The 21909-nt window shown below is 36.5% G+C and overlaps 1 protein-coding gene across 1 annotated transcript in view; it reads left to right on the top strand.

The window, feature by feature from the left end:
* Window positions 1-21909, top strand: part of LOC110835993 (zinc finger protein rotund) — a 427918-nt gene that overhangs the window by 113895 nt on the left and 292114 nt on the right. The gene's annotated exons all lie outside the window — the stretch shown is intronic.

Here is a 21909-nt window from a genome sequence, read left to right as displayed (position 1 = left end):
ACGTTTTTAAAGTGGTTGTTGCAAAATATTTTATTTCGAAAAAGTAGGGAAACTATTTAAATAAGAATAACATTTTAGAATTAAATTAAATTTTTAAATAATATTCAGAGGATTTATTTAATGATTTTATTATAACTCTATCCTGTAAGTTAGAAATTGTATTTTTAATTCAGCTGCACATTATTTAATTTAATATTTAAAATTTGCTAATTAAAGTATAAGTTGTGTGGATTCTAACCAAAAATGTGAATTACCTTTGAGGACAAATTTTAATGTTCGTTTTAGGTACATTACTGAGGGCATTGAGAACAGGCCCGCATACCCAGCACAAATTTTTAAATAACGAAAATATTTTCACGTGTTTACATTCTTATCATAACAGTTCTGATTCTATGTTAACTTCTTTACACCTCTGTGGTAACTATGTGTACTATTTACCTAAATATCCATAAACGATGCTTTGTGCTCATTGATGTTTCTCGGACTAAACAACTACTGTTTTAATTCGACTGATCTTTGTATCTGAAATATGCTTTTCTTGTGAGTAGGAACCACATTTTTAAATAGGTCTGCCTACCTTAACTTTATTCCCATTAATATATAGAGGTGATGTGTACAATTTTTCAAATTCAAGCCAACAGGTACAGTAATCGAGCCTGCTGCAAAATGTTTGTGACGTCCATGTTAAATACTCCTTTTGATCGTGGACGGTGATTGTAAAGAATATATTCAAAACGTAGCCGAATTTCCCATGCCCAACAGTTACAGGAATTTGCGGGGTCTTCTGGAAACAGGCACAGTGATTTAATCCGGAATGAAGAAAGTTACAGCGACAGAATCCCGCAGCCAGGAACTAGTAATTCGTTCCTCAACCCACTGGCTTAAGTTGACGGCCGTGCGTCGTCCACCAGTCCGGATGGATAATGTTGGATATTTTGACGGATGTTAAGACTCGTCTCGTGTACGACTAACTTGTAAGCGTTTAACTATCGGATAAGAGATTTAATACAAATGAAATTTTGTGATACATTTTGTGCATTCATTGTGAAATTATTTAACTCTCTAAGTCCGTTGTTATATTTATTACATGCATTAATAATCAGTAATTCAGCATTTCGCATTTGTGTCTCGTGTGATTTTCAGAATAATCAGTTGTCGCTTCATCAAACAGCATTAAGCAGTTGATCTTTGTAATGATTATGGGTTGTCTTTTCTTTGCTGTAGGGACCGCATTTTTAAACTACATACATGCGAGCTACGTCTTCAACGGGTTAAATCGCTAGCTTTCTAAGTTGACAAAAGGTAATGAGTAGTAAGATCCTGTAGACGTTTTATTTAAATTATCAGATCACACCGAAATAATTTTAGTAAAATTAATTTTATAGTTAATCAGAAAGTACATAATTAAAAATGCACACGATTTCAAATATTTTATTATTATTTAATTATACTAAATCAGTATCTAAGCGAGTTCTCTTATTCAGTAACAAATTTGGTTAAATAAGTCATTAGAAAATGGACAATCAGTGATGCAGGAATATAAGTTAAATCCTCTGTATAGTATTAAGATCCATTCTCAAGGGTCTTATTTGCATTTTGAAGAGCTAGCGGAAAGGATTTCGTCGATCCTCAGTCTACTTCCAGCTGAGGGAGAACGTTACTCAAACTTAACCGTGGCATGGAAAGCATGATAAAATATCATGTTGTAAAACTTCCCTTCAATGGGCCTACGATTAAATTGATATCTGCCTTTATCAGGACAATTTTATAGTCGCGAGAATTATATAATGTAGAATTAAATAATGCAACGCTCCCTGTAATGAACAACAACAACAACAGAATAGAGGGACTGAGGCGGAAAATCAGAACTTTGACGGAAATAATAAACTTGAATAAAAGCCTAATTCCTCTCTGGTCATCTAATTTTTCAGAATTATTTTTTAATGATTTTTAAGAAGGAATATATGTAGCGAAGAAATTTTCCCGACATTCTGAAATATGTGTCTATTTAAAAATCGTCTGAAAAAGTTAGAAAAATGAAGGGTAGAAATGAAGAAAATTAAAAAAAATATACTGCTTAGTTAACAGTGAGGCGTAAGCCAATGTGTATTGCATAAATTTTCATCTTGCAATTTGGATCATAAATAGAGTGGGGATATTTGGCGACTTTTCTGGCGACACTGGGCGGCGTTCCGCTATGCGCTATCACTGCATCGGTTGCTGAGTGGCGGCACAGCCACCAAATATCCTAACTGTGAATGCGATTTCTATTGTAGTAGAATTTTTAATTGCAGGTCTCTGTGGCAAATGGAAATCTGCCCAAAGGGAGGAAAGATTCTGATTTGTTGCTATTCCGTTATGAATAAGTTTTAATCTAACGTTTATCATTTCAAAGTTTTGTGAAGGACACGTATTAATTTTATTTTACAATAACTGAAAACAGTTTCGTACGTAGGACGAATTGAGTGGATACAATTTTGCTTCAGGATTTGTTTTGCAAAGTCTGTTAACCAAAAATAGGATTTTCTTAATATTATTTTATTAATATATATCATTTCATCACAAAAATATCCTATTTTTGTAGGTACTGAATTTTATCGGAAAATAAAGAGAAAAATTTTACTGTGTAGCAACACCCCCGCGTCATATCAGGGAGGCTTCGACTTCGTATTTTGGAGACAAACTATTCTGATTGAAGTTGATCGTGATTTTACTTCAGACAGACACTGAGAAAATACCTTAAAGTGGGCCACGACTGCTCCCTTTGATTTTCCTTCATAATCGAAATCTGTAATATCACTGCATGTTGTACGTGGATTCATGGGATAGCATATTAAAGTCAACGAACGTTGTTTCTAGGCGCTTATTTTCTGTAACCATTCAAATTATGTTTATAAATTAATGAAATTTAATTTAGCTATACGTTTATGTGGCATAGCGTTATCATCAGACTATCAGTGACTAAATTTCGAAGAAAAGATATAATGATTTAAAATTTTAACGACACATGTTTAGACTAACAAAATCCCCATTAATAGATTCATTACCAAAATACATTCGATGCAATAATATTTTTTAACAGAGCTTTAATTTTGAAATATAAGTGAATAGGACATATATATATATGACCTGACGACGATATATAAATGGTGAAATATATAGCGAAATAAAGTTATATCCCAGTTTAAGACAAATTTGACGTGAGCTTACTGTCTTCTGGGTTGTAGCGCCTTGTAATCTGGTAGGAGTTTACCGGTTTTTCAGAGGTGTTTATACCAGACTACACGGCACATCAGCCCAGAAGATATCCATTTTCATAAGTTACAAGCATTAAGAAACAAAGTTCTCAGGAAAATATGTGGACCTAAGAATAATATTTGTGAAGTAACTGAACATCTTGGACTATATTACTTAAATAGGAACTTTGTTACTTAGACATGTCCCTTTATATTGTTGGGAATTAAAATCAAGTATTTTAGAATGGGTTCCACATGTATTCTGGATTAACGAGACAAAAACTAAGTATGAAGTTTTGGAAATATCGCTTTGATACCGGGAACTCTCAACGCTTAGGTGTAGCGAAAATGCATTAAGACGGATGTTAAGAAGGTAGTACACAGATTAAGGGCACATGAAAGCAGGTTCTTAGGAGAATATTTGGACAAAGAACTGTGGGACTTTGAGTTGGATAAAACTGGCTCACGATCGGATTTAGTGGCGGACTTCGATATTAGCGATGCTAAGTCATCAGTTTCGGTACCAGTTAGGTTACTGTTGTGTGTATCGCATTGTTCCTGCTGTTGTGAGTAGTGTCTGAGAGAATATATTTCACCTGTAGTTTATATTCTTATTTGTTTCGTTACTAAAGTTTACGGTTATTCTTTATACAAGCCACAATCGTTAAACATGCCGTTGCCATGACCATTACGTTAAGGTGAAAGTAATGAATATCTAGTCCTTACTCTTGCCGCTGGAGTGGAATGTATCTGCTGGTAGCAAATATAGAAAGGTCTTTTATTAATGTCTATCTAATAGGAGACTGTACATTGTTGTTCACATATTTTATTGTGTAGGCGATATGTTAAAAAATTACTTCTATAATTAGCATCAATTTAATATCCATAAGTAACTCTGAAGTCTATAACTAAAGTGTCGCTTTTAAACTTGGCTAATGTTTTCTTGTCTTCAACAGAATAATTGTACTTATGACGCGTTTTTTTATGTTCACTTATCAGCCGCAAAAATCTTCAGTAAAACAAAACGGAAACCAACGGACATTCAGGTGTCATTAGCTTCGTGGAAGGAACTTTGTCAAACACTTGTAAGGCTTGAACTGCAGCCTAGGATTGTTTTTTTTACAGAACGCGAAACGTAAACTCAACTTTTCACTATCCTTTGGCGTCTGTGTTTTTATTATTCCTTTTAAATCTTTATGAGAAATGTAGAAACAATGAATTGGACAAAATTAAACAATAAGAATCTTAATTATTTGCCAACTTCAAATTCTAAGTCCATATTGAATTGGGTGGGGAATGCGGTACGCATATTTATAAATACATACCAATTTTTTGTCCAAACCCTCAAGAAGGAAATTGTACGGGAGACCTAGACGCAGGTAAGAGGATATTATTAAAATGGATCTTATTAAACTGGAGTGTGAATTCGTAGCCCAGTGACCTGTTCCGAAGTGATAGTATATATCTTGATCAGTTGGTAGCTGTCAAATAAGAAAGGATTATATGCTATGTATAGTTTATTCCCTTAGTAAGACTGCTTGGATCGGGTTACAGCAAGGCTGCTGACATATTTGTCTTCCGTCGGCTTTCGAGTCCACAGTCCGCGACTTCAGATCCAGTGACTGCTCGAATTGGCACGTCTGTATTCAAGCAGAGAACCTGTTGATTTCGGTTTTAAGATGGCTTTATTCTGGGATATTGCGTCATGTAGTCTGGCAGATGTTCACTAATGATCATCACACTGGTGACGGAAACAATAAACACTTCTGAAACGTCCGTCAGTTTCTATGATCTCGGAAAACAGCCATCTTCGTACTCGTGGCTGTGAAAATCTGAAATCTTATCTAATATCGGTTCCTTAACCATAAAATCTGTCTCTTAAAGTACGTTTTACCACTAAACATTTAAAAATGTGTTCAAGTATTTGACGGGTGGGTACGGCCTTGATTATGGCAGGGGAGGCTGAGAAGTGATTTCCACTAGTGACAATGAAAAGATACATCCGTGAAAAGGCACGAAGAAATTGAGTAATTGTGTCTCTAATTTTACGTCTTAAGTGTTTCCCTCTGGTATTGAGTATATGATGTAATAGGCGTATAAAACAGAATTAAATGAGTTAGGAAATTCATCCGCGTCGTAAGAACTCTGTCGCTTTGGCTGGAGTTTTATCTTTTACTGAAGTAACCGTGGTAATCAAATTTACCATTCAGTCATTTCCAAGCGCAAAATCTCTTTTAGGAGTTCATGTAAATCGCCGAATATTGTCCGATTTTGACCAGAACTTGAAATTGTAGACTAATTTTAAAAATCAAACTGTTTCAAACCCCTGTAACATTGCACGAAAATGACGTTTTGGATGTAGGTCCAAAGATGGCGATCTGAATTAACCGAAACATGTAGCGTCACAAGTTTTGTCATTTTATAGCTTTCATGTGACGGATTAATAAAATACCTGGTTCCCCAGTAATGAAGTACATGAATATTCTTTCAAACGTTCTTGGGTTTTTAATGCACATGGATGGAGCTATTTTAATAGGAGCTCCTTTAGAATGCCTTGTAAAAACAAAAATTAGAACCAAGTTAAACAGGTCTAAATGCTTATGAGAATTAAAAAATAGTACCATAGGCTCGCAGATACGATCTATTTTAACATAAGGCTATAGAAGAACCTAATGAGTGCATATACTGCTGAAGATGGTATAACTTAATCTGACAGAGACGATGTGTCAGAACGCCGGACTGTGAAAGTGGCTGGTAGAAACAAACCTTTAACACAGCCTTCAATAAATGATTGAATTAAATTAAAGAAATTACTTGTAAATTATTTCCTTTAGTAACAAATGTTACTGCTTCTGTCCATGATGCAGTAGAGTTATTTAAAAGTTTTAAATATATAGTTTATCTAAATGATATTAAATTTCTCGTTTCCACTTCTAAGAATACGTATCATTATAATGTTTAGTTGTTTAAAGATGTTCAAGCAAACAATAGATATTTATACAAATAAACAAATTGGATCCATGAATGTGTTATATTGGCATAATGCTTAGTTTTTGAAGGGTAACGTAGCTGGTACATAGTTACTAGGGCGCTGTTAGTTACGATAAAGTTCATTAAAGATGCTGCACCAGTAAAGGAACATTCTTTTATGTTTATATAGAGATGTTTATGAAATGGTCTCCATGTCAAGATGTCGTCCTACGCAAAATTAATTTACTTTCAAGACAGCGCGTAGCAATTAATTAAAACCACATAAACATGTACTTTGAACGATGCGTGTGTTAATGAAAAGAAATTACCACTGTCAGGTTCTTAAATTAAGGGAAGGTCATCTTGCCAGTGAGGAGGGGAAGACTGGCTTCTTTTACTTAATCGTTCGTCTTGTACAGTTTCTGTTAACGATGCAGAGGTTTGTATTTCATTTAATCTGCCAAAGATTCGATACGACTCCTTGAATGAGAGATTGATACATCGAAATGCAGAGACAACACTGAAATACACGGACTTACAACATGTGTATTAAACGCTGAACTTTCTTGCCAGAATATATTTGGTTTCTCAAACTATCGGTGTTAATAAATGAGTCCTGCCATCTCTCAATACGTACAGCTAAATATTCCTGGTTGTCATCAATAGAAATTATGTTTTCTGGGAAATACATTAGCTGACGAAGGTATGCTTAAAACATACCATCATTGGAAGAGTTAGAAATTAATTCAGTTTCTTAAATGTAGTCGAAACGTTTCTAAAATAAAGTAAATAACACCTTCTTTCGCCGTTCTCTAGTCATACTTTCAGTTGCTAATTATGCCAGTTCTCCGTATATTCGTATACAGACACTCTGTTGCGTTAATCATAATAATGACAGTTTTAAAAGACGTTATGTATTTGAAAATTATGACACAGGCTTGAATAAAAATGTATATGTTGACACTAATTTATTTTATTTCAATATATATACAAAACAGATTTTATATCCTAGATAATGGGTGATGTGCAACTTAGTACAGGCACATCTAAACTTAATGCATTCGCATTTTGTTTATTCTTGTTTCAGTGACGATTATTTCATTTAAATAAATTGGCCCTTGCAACGTCTAATGTTGGATGCGTTAAAAATAAAGAATCGAATATTTATACGCGCTTCTTTTTGAAGATGTGAAAGTAATATCAAAATTTAAATGTCAAATTACAGATACCCGCTTATAAATTGGAGAATTTATCTAAAATTATGTGACGGCAATGTCAATAGAAAATTAAAAAAGAACGAAGACGTTTTATAGGGTCAAGTTTGTAAGAAGAAAATGGCAATAAAATGTGAAATAAAACAAACTAGTTCTTCCATTTAAGTTTAAATCGAAAGCTTAACGTCGTATGAAGAAAAATATATGGGAGCTACTATTTCTAACCTTTTAAAAGTTACAGACCTTATTAATATCGCTGCAAATGACGTATGTAAATCTTTGGACGTATTTAGCACAAACATTGTCTCCCTTGAGCGAACGTTCTCAACAAGGGAAATGATCTAGCTTGGTTATCTGTCTTTTTATATTTTTTAAAGTTTTACAATTATATTAGTGTTCCCTACGTGGATTATTTTGTTTTTATTTATATTCCTTCATTTTTTGCTCTGTGTTAATATTGTTTCTATTTTGGGTTTGCCTGTACTTGGCAGTTATATTTAATACTGTATATTTATAAGTTTAGTTAATCCGTTTGTGTAAGATTTTTAATTTTTATTTCACTATTATTGTATATATTATCAGTGTTTGCCTGTTATTGGCTTCTTGCTGTTGGCAAACACGTAAATAAATTAATTGAATTGAATTGAATTGAATTGAATTGAATATGATTTGTAAACCATATAAACTCAGAAACAAACCAGAGTAAACATTTATAGTGCCCTAGGTGTACCTACACTTTTATATGGAAGTGAAAAGTGGACAATGAAAGAAAAAAGGACAGACAAGCAAAACCAGACTTACAGGCTTTGAAGTGAAATTAATGGGAAAAAACAGGCATAAGCAATTGAATGGGCCATAAAAGAATTAAGAACAGAATCTACGTTGGATGAAACTTGGAAATAGAAAGGCAATTGGATTAATTAACAAAATGAGACAGACTTACCAAAATTTTACGCTCACCGCCAATGTAAACCTCAACAAGCTGGCTAACAACTCCTGGCTGGCTAACGATGTATTTTATCTCATCGATTCTGCTGTGTTCTAGTGTCTGGAGTACCACCGAACCAGGAAAATAAGACAGAAGACTTTTCATTTTTAATTTTCCAGTGAGTTAGCCGGGCTAACATAAACACTCTGCCCGTGATTCATAGGTAGTATGTTAATTAATAAGCCAGAAAACATGTCTAACATATTTTAATAACAAGATTTGAGATTTTCACGGCGGTGAGTATAAATATGGCTGTCTTCTGGGTTTTTGAGCCCGTGTAGTCTGGTAGAAACTGACCGATGTTTCAGGGTTTTGATGGAACAGTAAGCATTTCTGTAATGTCGGCCAACTTCTACAATACAACACGGCGTAACATCCTAGAGGACGGGCATCTTTATGTTTCAACTAATAACATAGTCCATTCATTTTAACATATTGATTTCACTACAGTATAAAGCAGTTTAACCAGTGATCATTAAAATAACAGAAGCACTTAAAAATGATAAATTTAATTCGGAATGCATCGAGTAGTCAATCCGCTTGTGTGCTTTGATGTTTGTCCAAAGAATAAGCAAACGGTATGCCCAGTATGCGCCCGATTAAATAAACATGTGTATCGTGACTTGAATGCTGAAATAAATAAATGAGTTTATACCTGTTTTACGTTATGCATTTCACATGGATTAAATCGAAATTATTTTAATGAATTTATGAATTCCTGTAAACGAAAAAGTGTTCACACTTCTTAACCAGTGTAGGCCATTGTGTGGTTATGCTATAATTTTGACAGTTAGAAGCCGAATTCTTACCGTGGAGACCCAGTTTCAGTCTTGGGACTGTACATGTGAGATTTCGGATGGACAAAGTGAGGACAGTTTATTGTTTGGATAGTATCCTTTCCCATAAAAATCATCACAACAACTCTTTATGAGCATTAAGTATGTATCACGGCCAATGAGGTTGTGCGACAGGTCTGACCAGCCGGTAAGCCATCACAACCTCCGTCCTCACTCGCATATTATTGGTTTTGGTATGAAGTAGACAAAGGCTGTCATCTCTTCCCAGTGGTCTGAGTTTAATGTCAGGTCAGTCAGTGTAGGATCTGTAGTTGCAGCTGGATTTTCCCGGAAGACTGTTTTCTGCTGTCAGACATCATTGCATTGAAATTTTGTGTTCTTCTGTTACCGGCTCCTGAAGAAAGGAATAGGCTTGCCCATTTAACATGTCATACGGATGCTGTGTTGGTCATCCCTCGTTGACTGATTGATCTTACACGTTTCTGATGTTTGCTTCACTCCCGTCTTCAGGTGACTGGTTGTTATATTTCTGCCAGTTTTATTAGTTAATCTAGGATTATTGGACTACAAATTTCTCATTGTAATTATAAAATTAAAATATATGCGACCGAGAGAGAGGAATTGACAGGAGGCGAGAGAAAATTGCATAATGAAGAGCTCCATAATTTGCACTTGTCAGTAAATATTTATAGAATCACAAAAAAGAGGAATTTAATAAGGGTGAGGCATGTATTGCGAATAGGAGAACTCAGAAATTCTTATATAATTTTGATTGGAAGGTCTGAATGAAAGAGACAACTCAGAAGACGTAGTCATAGATGGGATGTTAATATTAAGACTGATATCTTTGGATGGTTTGGATTGAATTTATCTGGCTCAGGAAAGGGTCAGTGGCAGACTGGTATTGAAACTTCCGGTCCAATAAAAAGCGAGGAATTTCTTGACTGCCTGAGCGACTATAAGCTTCTTAAAAAAGACTGTGCTCCATGGAAATTAATTACTCTTGTGTAATGGCAAGTTGTGACCTAAAGAAGGAAGTAGATCCAACTCCCAAAACGTCAGATATCCTTTGAGGAATGTGCTGTGTAATACTGGTACAGCAAATCACCTTTAGACAGTGAAATAAACCAATGTTAGGACCGCTGTTCTATGCTGGTGAACAAACAACCGCCTTAAATCAAAGTAAGGAAATTAGCCTCAGATATTATTAGTAACATCAAAGACCAGTTACTTAGTCGTGTATTTTTCGTGTGTTCAAAATTCATTGCTTGATGTCTTCAACTTATTTTTCAGCTATTGCAAATGTAATACATTTATTTAGGCCCAACTCTTTATAAAGTGAAATAACTGAGTTCCATATTTTATTACTAAATGATATTGGCTCTGCTCCAGATTCGAATGCGCTGCTGTGTACCACAGCCATAAATTTGCAAGGCCAGTTTAGAGATGTTGTGGTAGTGTTATATCATTTAATGGATATCAGCAGTTGAAAGTATATTAATATATAGGATCATCGCTTTAATTACCTAAAACTAAACGCATCCCAACGTGGATTAATTTGCAGTACGACTATAAGATTAAAATTGTATTTACTTCAATCTATTTCTCATTCATTTTAAGAAAACATGATATGCATGCAAACCACAGACACCATTTACAGGATAAAATGTCGAACTTACACTGAAAATTTTCTTCCTGCTTATTTTCGGTTTCTATATTTTACGTTCTTTGCAAAGAGCGCAAAAAATGAACGTACAATCGCCAGGCGGTGTCCACCCTTCAGTTAGTATTCTTCGTCTCTAAATACTATACGGGTTTTGTTGGAACTGATTGTTGGTCCACTTTTTTTAGTTTATGTGCTCGTTTTATATTGGTCCTATCTTTCCAGGATGTCCATAGGTAGGCCCTTTCCGAAATTAAACTTTATAGCATTTCTGTAAAAAGATTCATTGTACAGAAAATGGGCACAATATAAATTATTGAACCCCTTGGGGCAGGTATGTCAAACTCGCGTCCACCTGCAATGTTTTATGCGCCCCAATCCAGTTCTCGAATTATGCACGACGTGTCGCCCCAAATGTTTAGTTTTAATATATTTTCAATTTCAGATGCTTATCAGATACCTACTAAATTGCCATTGCTTGTAATTAAATGGAAGAAAGATGTGTTACAATTAAATCCACATTCGTGTTTGCTTGTGGGAGAATAGATGGACGAAATATGTTGTGCTTAATCTTGAAATTTGTGAAAGTGGTTATAATTGTCCTTAACTATGCGATGACCTCTGGAACATTCATCCATTGTGAGGGGCCTTTAGTAAACATTGTAACTGACACGACTGTCTTAAAGCCTACAACTTTTATCTGAATCTCTTTTCTTACGACGTATATTTACTAAATTGCAGGAACAATTACTAATCACTACGCCTTGTAGTTTCCTATTTTGTGTAACATTAGCTTTAAATTTATAACGATATACTTATAGATAAGAAACTCTGTAGAACGGCGTCCTTCCTGAGAAACTGGCAAGCACTCAGCTACTGAAGAAATGTTCCATCTTTTATGGACGTTTTGTTGACAAGAGCCCGCTAAGTCTAAGGTCCTGTGTAACAATTCCTAAGATTCTGATTGTTTACGGTGAGGGTTTGTTAGCTCTGTTAGTCACAGACTTAGTGGCATATAATTTAACAATCATTAGACCAATGGTACTTCAATAACTCTCTTTTAGGAACGAGAGATTCGGGGTTTGGTAGTCTTATATCAATTAACTATGGTGTTTTTACGACAGCCAAATGAAATTTTAACTGTAAGCGACAGTTTGAATGCGAGCTGATCTTAATTAAACATTTTTACGTAACATATATCAGCTTATGATCCTCACGTTGCTGTAATGTCTTGTGACAAAATGTCCGACTGTTATCGGGTATTGTTTCATGTTTGTATTCTTTCTCGCGTCTTGACAACAATAAATTAGCAATGATATATGTCTTTCTGTTTTGCTAATGATGGTATGCGCACTAAATTGATTGCCATTATAGACTATTAGAAATTACATGTAGTTGCTAGTTGATTCTATTATTTTTTCTTGGGATTTAAGATGTTGAGGAATTATGCTTTGATGCAACAGCAGATCCATATCGAAGCACGTTATTTATCCATTCAATAGTTAGATCGAAACACCCCGTTTCTGCAAAACTAGGCTAGTGTTGTGGTTTTTACACTCCAAAAACCAGCTCAATCCAGTTAATGTCCTTATAATCTAATATACATTTTAATATATTGTTTACTCTTGGTCCCGCAGGTAGGTCATATATTATCATGTGTCAGACTGGGAGAGGATTCGTGGGTCCAAGGAGCCTCTGGCGTGAATTATTAAAATATGGCCTGTGTTTTCATAATAATTAATTACAGTGGCTCTTAATGAAGTCTTGCTTTATAAGACGCGTCCCTTACTTCACTCTTATTGGAAAGCAGATTATAGGAGAAAGGAGCTAAAACGTCATGATTGACCTGTTAAAGGAACGAGGTCCATTGCCGTTTCTCGCGTGGAGCGGTGTTAGATGCCGAGTCGGGCACTTGATTGATTGATTCATTTTACTTCTTGTGTTTACAGTTACACACGTACACAAACGCAACTGCATATTAAAATTCCACACTTCTGTATGCCACTTTCTTCTTAAAGGTGTTGGAGTCTGGGTCTGGTCTACTGGTGATATTTCCTGATCCTTAGGTGCACTTACAGTTTGTTGACGGGTATAAACCTTTTTGTTCTGAACAGTAATACAGTAGCTGAGTCCATCAGAAGGGCGATGAGTCGCCCTGATGTTCAAAGCAACAAGCACTCCTGAAACGTTAGTGAATTTTTACAACACCCAGGCATTTATATTCTCACCTCCGTGAAAACCTCAAATCCTACTTAATAATACCGATTAATGCATTATTAACTTTACATTGAAAGTATAACATTTCATAATGAATTAAGTTAAAGTGACTTAAACATCTTCATGACGACTTAAGCCCGATTCCTGCCAGACGCACCAACACAAAACAGACCGCCTGACTCAAGACTCCCGGCCTAAGTAGACTCCGCCAAACTCTGCCATAGGCACCCTCATAACCGCATTATCATTTTTTCCTACCATTATCGGCACCTTTGAAACGCTCGAGTGTGATTAACAGGTGTTTAAACGTCCAACATATTAGGTGGTATAACGCATTAACTATTGTAAAATTCTTAAGGGAATCAGTACTTTTTCATTCTACTGTTACGTAATGTCACTTGGGCCCATTTAATCTCCACATAAATTAATTTTTAAACATAATCGATATGTGTTTAACGAACAAGAAAGTGGCTTCGAAAATTTTGAGTCGAGAAATATGATTTTAACACACGAAGACTAGTTTTGTAGCTTGAGGTCTGCTGATTTCGCTGGTGCTTGCTATGTTTTATTTTCGCTGATGCTTGTTATTGACGGATATTCCATTTCACACGAGATATCACGGCGTTACCTGTAAACTGGCGCTCTGTTAAAATGTAAATATTATTCTTTCTGAGAATATATCAACAAAGAAGTCTGAATGTGAACGAATATGTTGACATGCACTTTGTTTTCTCATTCGTATTTTCGTTAAAAAAATAAAATAAATCTCAAAGTACAGAATTAAAAAAACACGTCACACAAAACAGCACTGAGTGGCGGTTTGTTGCCTGGATACAGACAAATATACGAGGTCATGTTCTTACGACATTATTTCTGTTCAGTCCATCAGGTGTTCATTTCAGTAATCGGAATGTTACGCACAACTGATAGCATTTGTCAGTCTGATCCTCAGAAACAGTCAGTGTCCATTATTCTTGACTGCAGGGTTGCGTGATTTTGACAAAATTTAAATGAGTTATTACGTTGACGACTCTGGTAGCAAGAATTGCAAACGAGGTTATGGTGGTGACTATGGTGGGGTCTGGCGGATTCTGCGTTTGGTGGGAGCCCGGCTTCAGTCGCCGTAAAGATGTTTTCAAAATTAATTTACTTTACAATTGTGTATGTAAATTGTGCGCATTCAATGTGATTTTCATAGATAATTCTGCAATAAATTGTATTACTGATCAGCGTAAGAGGTCCATTCTCTTAAACGTTGAAGGGTCATACTATGCCAAATATTGTCGAAATTTGGGAAGAAAATATCGTAATTGTTCATAATTTCAGGGAATTAAAATCAAGGATTATGTCCAGTGAAAGTCCTTTTTAATGACGGAATAAATCCTGTGGATTCTATGACAACAGACTGAGTTGCAAATACTGATTTCTTATTGGTCTGCTACAGGTATTAGTTTAGACAGTCAGTTCAGGTGTTACGGATGGTTTTGCCTCGTATACTTACAGATAGATACCAACTTTTCGGTGAAATTGACCGTCTCTATCAAATACGTTCTCTTTAATTTTTCATACGTCATCGGCCTTGATAATAAATAATTGCTGTTTGCATTTTCAATGTTAATCTTACTCTAGAATTCATCTCTCCGTTAGAATGTGCTTTTGTTTAATTTCGTTATATATTCACCATATTGAAAAATGTATCACTTAAACGTTGCGAGCTCCATCTTAATTTTAGCTATATTTTATTATAGATTCGCATTTTACGTGGGGAGAATCATTTTAGAAAATTAAACGATTTTCAGTTTGAGTTTAATTTGAAATGGGAAGTTATTTTTGACTGATAAAAATTAATTAAACTCGGTTGTGTCAGCAGGCCTGCCAAATTCTATCGAAATCTGTTTAATAATTACAGAGCTATATCATGCGGACATAAAGACAGACAGACAGATGACTTCTCCCCCATATAAGGCTCGTCTGTTTATTTACTTAAAAGAATACGTAAGAATGTTCTCCATGTTGGAATTAATTTTATAATATGAACTCTGTGGTGCAAAACGAGCACATCAGCGCAGCGACAACGCTTTAGAATCCTCTACCCTGTTTCTAGTTCAGTCACATTACAGAGCACATAAGAAGTACTGAAGTATTCGTCTGTTCCGTAAAAAACCTTTCGAAATGAGTGCCGTAAATAAGATTTTTAGATCCTCACGGAGGCGAGCATGACGATGGCTGTTTCACCGTGTAGTTTGAGAGAAGTTTACCGTTGTTTCAGAGGTTTTTGCCTCCTCCATCATCAGGGAGAACAAACAACAAACGTTATAATTTCAAAGGTGCCATGTTTCAGCTTATCACAAATGCAAATTTGCTGCACAGAAATTGGATTTACTTGAAGATTTCTGTCTTCTGGGTTTTTGCGCTGTGTAGTCTGGTAGAAGTTTACTGACGTTTCTAGGTCATACTGCCTCCGTCATCAGGGTGATGCACAGCGCAACAACCCAGAAGACAGAAATCTTCAAGCATCCATATCTTAAATTTGTATCTCCTAAGGATAGGAGAACAAGGCGAATAATGCGTGAAATGAATTGTTGAAAGGGACTCTCCTTTCTTGTAACTACGCTGAACTGTGGACCAGACTCGCCAATTATGCATATTACGGGGTTGAGAAAAAAGTGGATCGACGGACACACGAAACACGGACACGTACACGCGTACTACAGACCAGGCCGTATCATTACAATTAAAAGCCGGACTGATCCGTCGCGGGCGTGCAAGACGGATCTAACTGCCCTCTGCGTTGTTTTCTTGTAATGTTGCGGACAAAGAAAAAGGAAACAGATGCGCATGAGAAGTTTTCTGCACGTTTCGAGTAAAGAAAGTTTTTAAATAAAATTATTTTCATGTGTAGTGAATTAAGGTGTTGGTATATTTTGTAATATCCACATATCAACCGCGGTGCAACTGTGGAAAGTTGTTTCTATTTTCAATTAAATTTATTAGTTTTTATGTAACTTTTCTGAAATACGAGAAATTGGAAAGTATGAATTTGAACGATGATTTAAAGTAGCATTTGTTTGTAACGTTTTTGTGTTTTGAAATTAAGCCTGCTGGTCTATTAAGACGTTGGATATTCTTGACTTCAAAGGTTTTACGTAGTTTCGTTGCCACTTCTCTTTTTGTCCTTTTTCCAATTTGAAATGGCATTACCTACCGCGAAGGATCGCGACACAGCTCGATCCATTGAAAGCAAGAACGTATCAAGGCAAAGTTTCCTTCTGCACGTGTATGTGTTTTTACACTTTGTCGTTGGAACTGTGGATTTTTGGTTTGTTTGTTTTAGTGTTTAAATAAATGTTAGATTACTTAATCCATTGGTTTACCTTGACGCTTGTTAGGCATTGGTTATGTTAGTTAACATTAACTAATTTAACTGTTGTGTGACGCCACTGAATAAGGTCGAAATATTTTACTTGTTTAACAACATGTAATTAGTTATCCTATACTGAAATTTGTGTTAGTTTTGACTCATACATTTTAAAATACTTAAAATAATTTTATGAGTATTTTGCCATCTAGTTACTGGCACAGTTTCAGGTTAGAGGTTATATTGTGGCGAAGGGGATGCTATTATTATCATGAATTGCAAATAAGACGAGGAAAAAGACAGTTTTATCCTATTTAAGGCACTATTTCAGAATCTGTGACGATAGATTGAGCGAGACAATGATACGTTCTAATCAGGATATCCTGTAACCCGAACGAGATTCATACTTGAAGCCTCATGTTCATCTAAGTTGTAACTCCGTGTTCACGCTCTGAAGACGAAGGCAATATATTTAATCGAAACTTTGGTATCTACCCGCAAGTCCACGCGTTACAACTCGCCCAACATCGACATGTTCCCCGCCGTAAGAACCTCGAATCTCACAAATTTACAGCGTTGACTGTATTTTAAACGGTTATCTGCTGGTTTTATTAATTCCTGATAGGTCAATTGCAGTAAATGTTATATAGCCTGGGACCGTGTAATTTTTAAGTCTCTAAATCTGAGGAAACAAAGTACGAAATTTTAGTGAGGTGGATTTTTGGACCCAAAAGCTGAAGAAAATTATGTGATGTTTCTTAATTAATTTTTAACCTAATGTTCATAGGGGGGATAGATGTGTCCGAGATCCAACGGGTACAGACGTCTTTTATTTTTTATTGAAGGATTAGATCCGGGACAAATATTATCAGTGTTTCGTTCCATATCTGTTCCAATTCATTTTTCAGTAATCATCCTAATACTCGAAGTTACTTAATCTAAGCAGCTGAAAACGTCGTTAAATAAACCGTGTACAAATAATAAATATACCAGGAGTTGTATTTTCCTTTCATGTTTGGAAGTGGCTTTGCAGAATTCTGAAGAGTGGTCTGTTGTTTTGAGGTTTTGAAATGTAGTGCTCAAGAAAATGTTTGTACCTAAGAAGGATGAAGTAACTTAACAGTCGAGGAACGTCATCACATTTAGTTGCCACCTAGTAGGCCTATTAGCATAATTTAATTTAGACATTTTAGAGCCTAGCTGTGATGAGGGAGAAATAATTGCATGTAGAATTGTTATAGGGAAAGCGTGTTGGGAACGGAAGACTTGGGGGACATTATATCAAATTTACCCGTTGCAACTGAAGCCCATCTAAATAATACGTAAGAATTCAGTCCGTACCGTAAGAAAACACATCACTTCGACATTATAAAAATATTAACTAGTTAATGCTGTTTAAAATAATCGCTGTTTCCCCTGAGAATTATGCGGAATACAAAAATACAAACATTAGAGTTACTGAATATCAAAATAGGTGGCATTTATTGTTGTAAAGGATTAAGATGAAGCTAAGGCAAGTGGGGAAAGGTGAAACTGTCTCAGGGCCGAATATTTTGATGAGCTTTGGTACTAGCGCCATTGAACCTTAGAGTTCTGTTTCGTTTTAATTCCTCAGCAAATGTTAAAGGTACCTTTAATCCATTTTTGAATTGGACTAGTTTGCTTGTTTTCCCGAGGGCTTTGCAGCGGGTAGGAGCACTTTGACAAGGCTGACTTGTGCCCCTTTAGTAAACTGCGCATTCAGAACCTATGTTCTTCAGTAGCTATGTCCTTTAACCTATCTGCCATTAATTTCCTATTGGTCGTGTTTTAACGATGTGTAAGCCACGATAAAGCCAAGATAATGTACGGTGTGTTATAGACTCAGAATGTTCTACATACAGTGGAGCCACCTGGTAGAACTGTCGCCTTGTTACATTAGTAACGCGTTTAGATCTTCTCATAGATATTATTCTTGTCAACAGAAGAAAAAAAATAAAGCGTCTATTACTAAAGATGTCATTCTACTTGCATTGTATTAGCATTGAATTGTTCTCGTGGCTGGAGCTTTGCTTCAGGAGTCAGACGTAGCCATGTTTTGCCCCTCAGTATCTGCCTCCTTTCCTTCTGTGATTCTACTCTGACGATTGAGTTATCATCCCGTTTGTTTCTCATTATAAATTGTGTGGTATAAGAGCTACGTTGATTAGATAGGGGTAACTCAAAAAAAAAACTGTCCCACTATACGCCATGTAGGCGCTTGGGGGGGAGTGGAGGTATAGTTCCTACTCATTCTTGACCTCGGCGCTAGATGGGGGTGAGTGGTCAGCATCACACCCCGGGAGTAACTCAATCAGTAACTAATTTATATGTTATTATAAATCCGGAAAAATTCATAATGGCTTTAATACAATCCTGCCATTGGACGCTATCATGAGGCATTTGTCTCTTGTCACTTGAACTTGCACAGATCAACAACAACAACAAAACGCCTCTGGCGATGGTACTGCACCCAGTGTTTTTGCGGTCTAACACAGAACTAATGTCCGGGGAAATTTTGGACCTTGAATTTACTAAGCCTTTTGTCCGAATTCTAACAAGGTTATAGGGTACTTTCGTTGTGGTTTTCTGGGTTGTGGAACCTTACAGTCTTGCGGTTGGTTACCAACATTTCGAAGTAAAGTATTGCCTCCATCATCAAGGTTGATAGAGACGATACGTTCCCCAAAACGTTAAACAACCTACGAAATAAAATGGCGTCACAACTCGCAAGCCCTCAGTAGACATTTTTTACTGCGGTAAGAACCTCAAATATCAGATTGATGTTTTTCATTCGTGCTCTTTCCGTCTGCTTCAGACAAACGCCGAGGAAGAACCTGGAAGTCAGCCACTTCATTTTATTTTCAGATTCTTCATATCTGACCGAAAATCTCGTTTAAGTTAAATGGTATTCCTATTTCACGAAATTTTGAATTTTAATGTACGCTCCGAGACCGGCTTTCTCTACTGAGGGTTTTAATAGTTCTATTCAGTTCCGCCAGGCAATTGTTGTGGTTAAAATGAGCCACTACCGCGTCCTGCAACATCCATTTAAATTAATTCATAATTGTCTGATTATTAAACTCTCTATTAGCTATCAAGTTCAGATACCATAATAAAATAAACCAAAAATTACTTTAAATCGTAATTCCACAACATCGCAGAATCATCCAGAATGTTTGTCTTGGAAACATACGTCCATTTCGCGCGTAAAAATTCTCGATTTCGATTTCTGCTATGTCATATACATAGAGGGTTATGCATTGGTCGAACTTACATAATAGCTGACATCGTCTCTGCGAGACCTAATTGACTTTTTTTGCACGAATAGCCTCTTAACGTGGACTTAACGCAACCGGAAACGAAAATTTCGGTGCCATTAATTATAAAAGATTAATGCAGTCGATGTAGCAACATTAACTGATTCGCCTTTTCGTGTTATGCAAGAAATCCAGAATGTGTTCTGTAAGGAAATGGTCTCTATCCAAGCGTAGGCCTTTTGATATAGACATATTCGAAGGGCCCACAATGTTGTCAAGGTGTTAAGACACGTGTTAAACAGAATTTGGAGTGGGAATAGTACATGCATTTATTATGAGACTCACAATAAATCAATAGATAAGCTCTGTGAGAAGAATGTAGCGTTACTAAATGTTATATATAATGTGTATACAGTTACCGCTGTTGAGGAAAACCATGCACTGTTAGATTAGTCATCTTGCTTAAAAATTCAGATTTTTGGAAGGGAACGAAATGTATTTTAGGATGGTGTGGAAAACAGTTTAAATATACCGAACAATTGTAGCTCATTAGACATCGCGTATTGACAACGAGTATAATCTAAGGTAGTGGTAAAAGGGTTAAAGGAAAAGAAAATAATTTTTTTAGCTGTTTACAGTCACGTGAAAGCTGATCCATGTCGTTTTTAAAATTAGATGGATGTATGAAGAAGGTTACTCAGTTAATGTTAGGTGCAGAAGAGTCTTGCTGATGTGTAAGGACATTAGTCGGGCGGGTTGAGGCGGTCGCCGGACAGGGGCGGAGCAGGGAGGTGAAGTAAATTCACTGTATTATTCAGATATCGTGATAAGATCCAGTAATTATTACGTGTCCCTTCGTCTGTCCGTATCTTCCCAGACTGCCACAGTAATATCAACAAATTCTTGGAGACCAAGAGTGGAGTAAAGATATTCATTCATTCTCAAGTTCGATCTGTCTGCATCAACTACAAAAACTATTTATCATCAAATGAGATAAAAGTGTAATTAATAATGAATGGCAAAAGACGTGTAGTACAGGTAGTTCATAATTTGTACTTCTACGAGGTGCGATCTGAAAGTTTCAAGACTGTGTCAATAGCGGGCGAACCGGATGTAGTACGAGCTTCTGCCTTTAGGGGGTGCGGCCTACATTCATAGTGAATCAGTGTGCCAGCCGGCATCATCGAATTAGCATTTGTTTCTTAGTTACGGGCGTTTTGGTATTGCATTACACCGACCCTCCTGCGATTTCGGAATGGCGTGTGCATCAAATTTTGCCAAAGACTCGCCAAAACGGCTACGGAAACCTATGAAATGCTAAAGCAAGCATTTGGGGAGTCCGCAATGGGTCGTGCACAAACTTTTGTGTGGCATTCACGTTTTAAAAATGGTCGAACCTCTGTCGATGATGACGAGCGTTCTGGACGACCATCTTCGAGCACAACACCTGAAAATGTTACGAAGATTCGGCAGGCCATTCACGAAGATCGACGTCGTACCATCAACGACTTGTGCGACATTGTTGGGATAGGCTATGGGACCTGTCAGCTGATTCTAAAGGAAGAACCCCACATGCGACGCATCATGACAACGCGCCAGCGCACACCGCCCTCAAAGTTCGCCAGTTTTTGGCCTCAAACACCATGGCCGTCATCCCGCACCCTCCTTATTCACCGTGTGACTTCTTTCTCTTCCCAAAGATGAAAATTCAGCTAAAGGGAAGGAGATTTGAGACGATAGAAGAGATTCAGGCAGAATCGCAGATGGTGCTTGACAGGCTGACAAAGAAAGATTTCCAGGGTTGCTTCCAGGCTTGGCAGCGGCGCTGGGATCGTTGTGTTCACTCCCAGGGGAACTACTTCGAGGGTGATGGATGAATTTAATACCTGAGATAAGTGTACGGGTTTTTATAGGCGCAGTCTAGAAACTTTCCTATCGCACCTCGTATCTTATGATTTAGGGTATCAGATGAGGGGGGGGGCGTCTAGTATGCGTGAATAAAATAAGAAATCCTTAAAATATTTTTGTGGAAGAACCGCTCTGGGGAGCTAGGTGTACAGTGGGTGATAACTTATTAATTATCAAATGTAGCTTAGGGAAATATGCTTAGTCTTTGAAAGCGTGGTTTAGGTTCAACTATCTGAGCATGGGATCAATTTAAGACTTTTATGGGCACTTCATAAGAAGT

Source organism: Zootermopsis nevadensis, unplaced genomic scaffold (assembly GCF_977971745.1).
Source record: "Zootermopsis nevadensis isolate Lab colony 2312 unplaced genomic scaffold, Znev_1.0 Znev_ptg000015l, whole genome shotgun sequence".
NCBI classification, from domain to species: Eukaryota; Metazoa; Arthropoda; class Insecta; order Blattodea; family Termopsidae; genus Zootermopsis; species Zootermopsis nevadensis.
The sequence above is the reverse complement of the archived record's forward strand: the minus strand, read 5'-3'. Positions and strand labels throughout refer to the sequence as shown.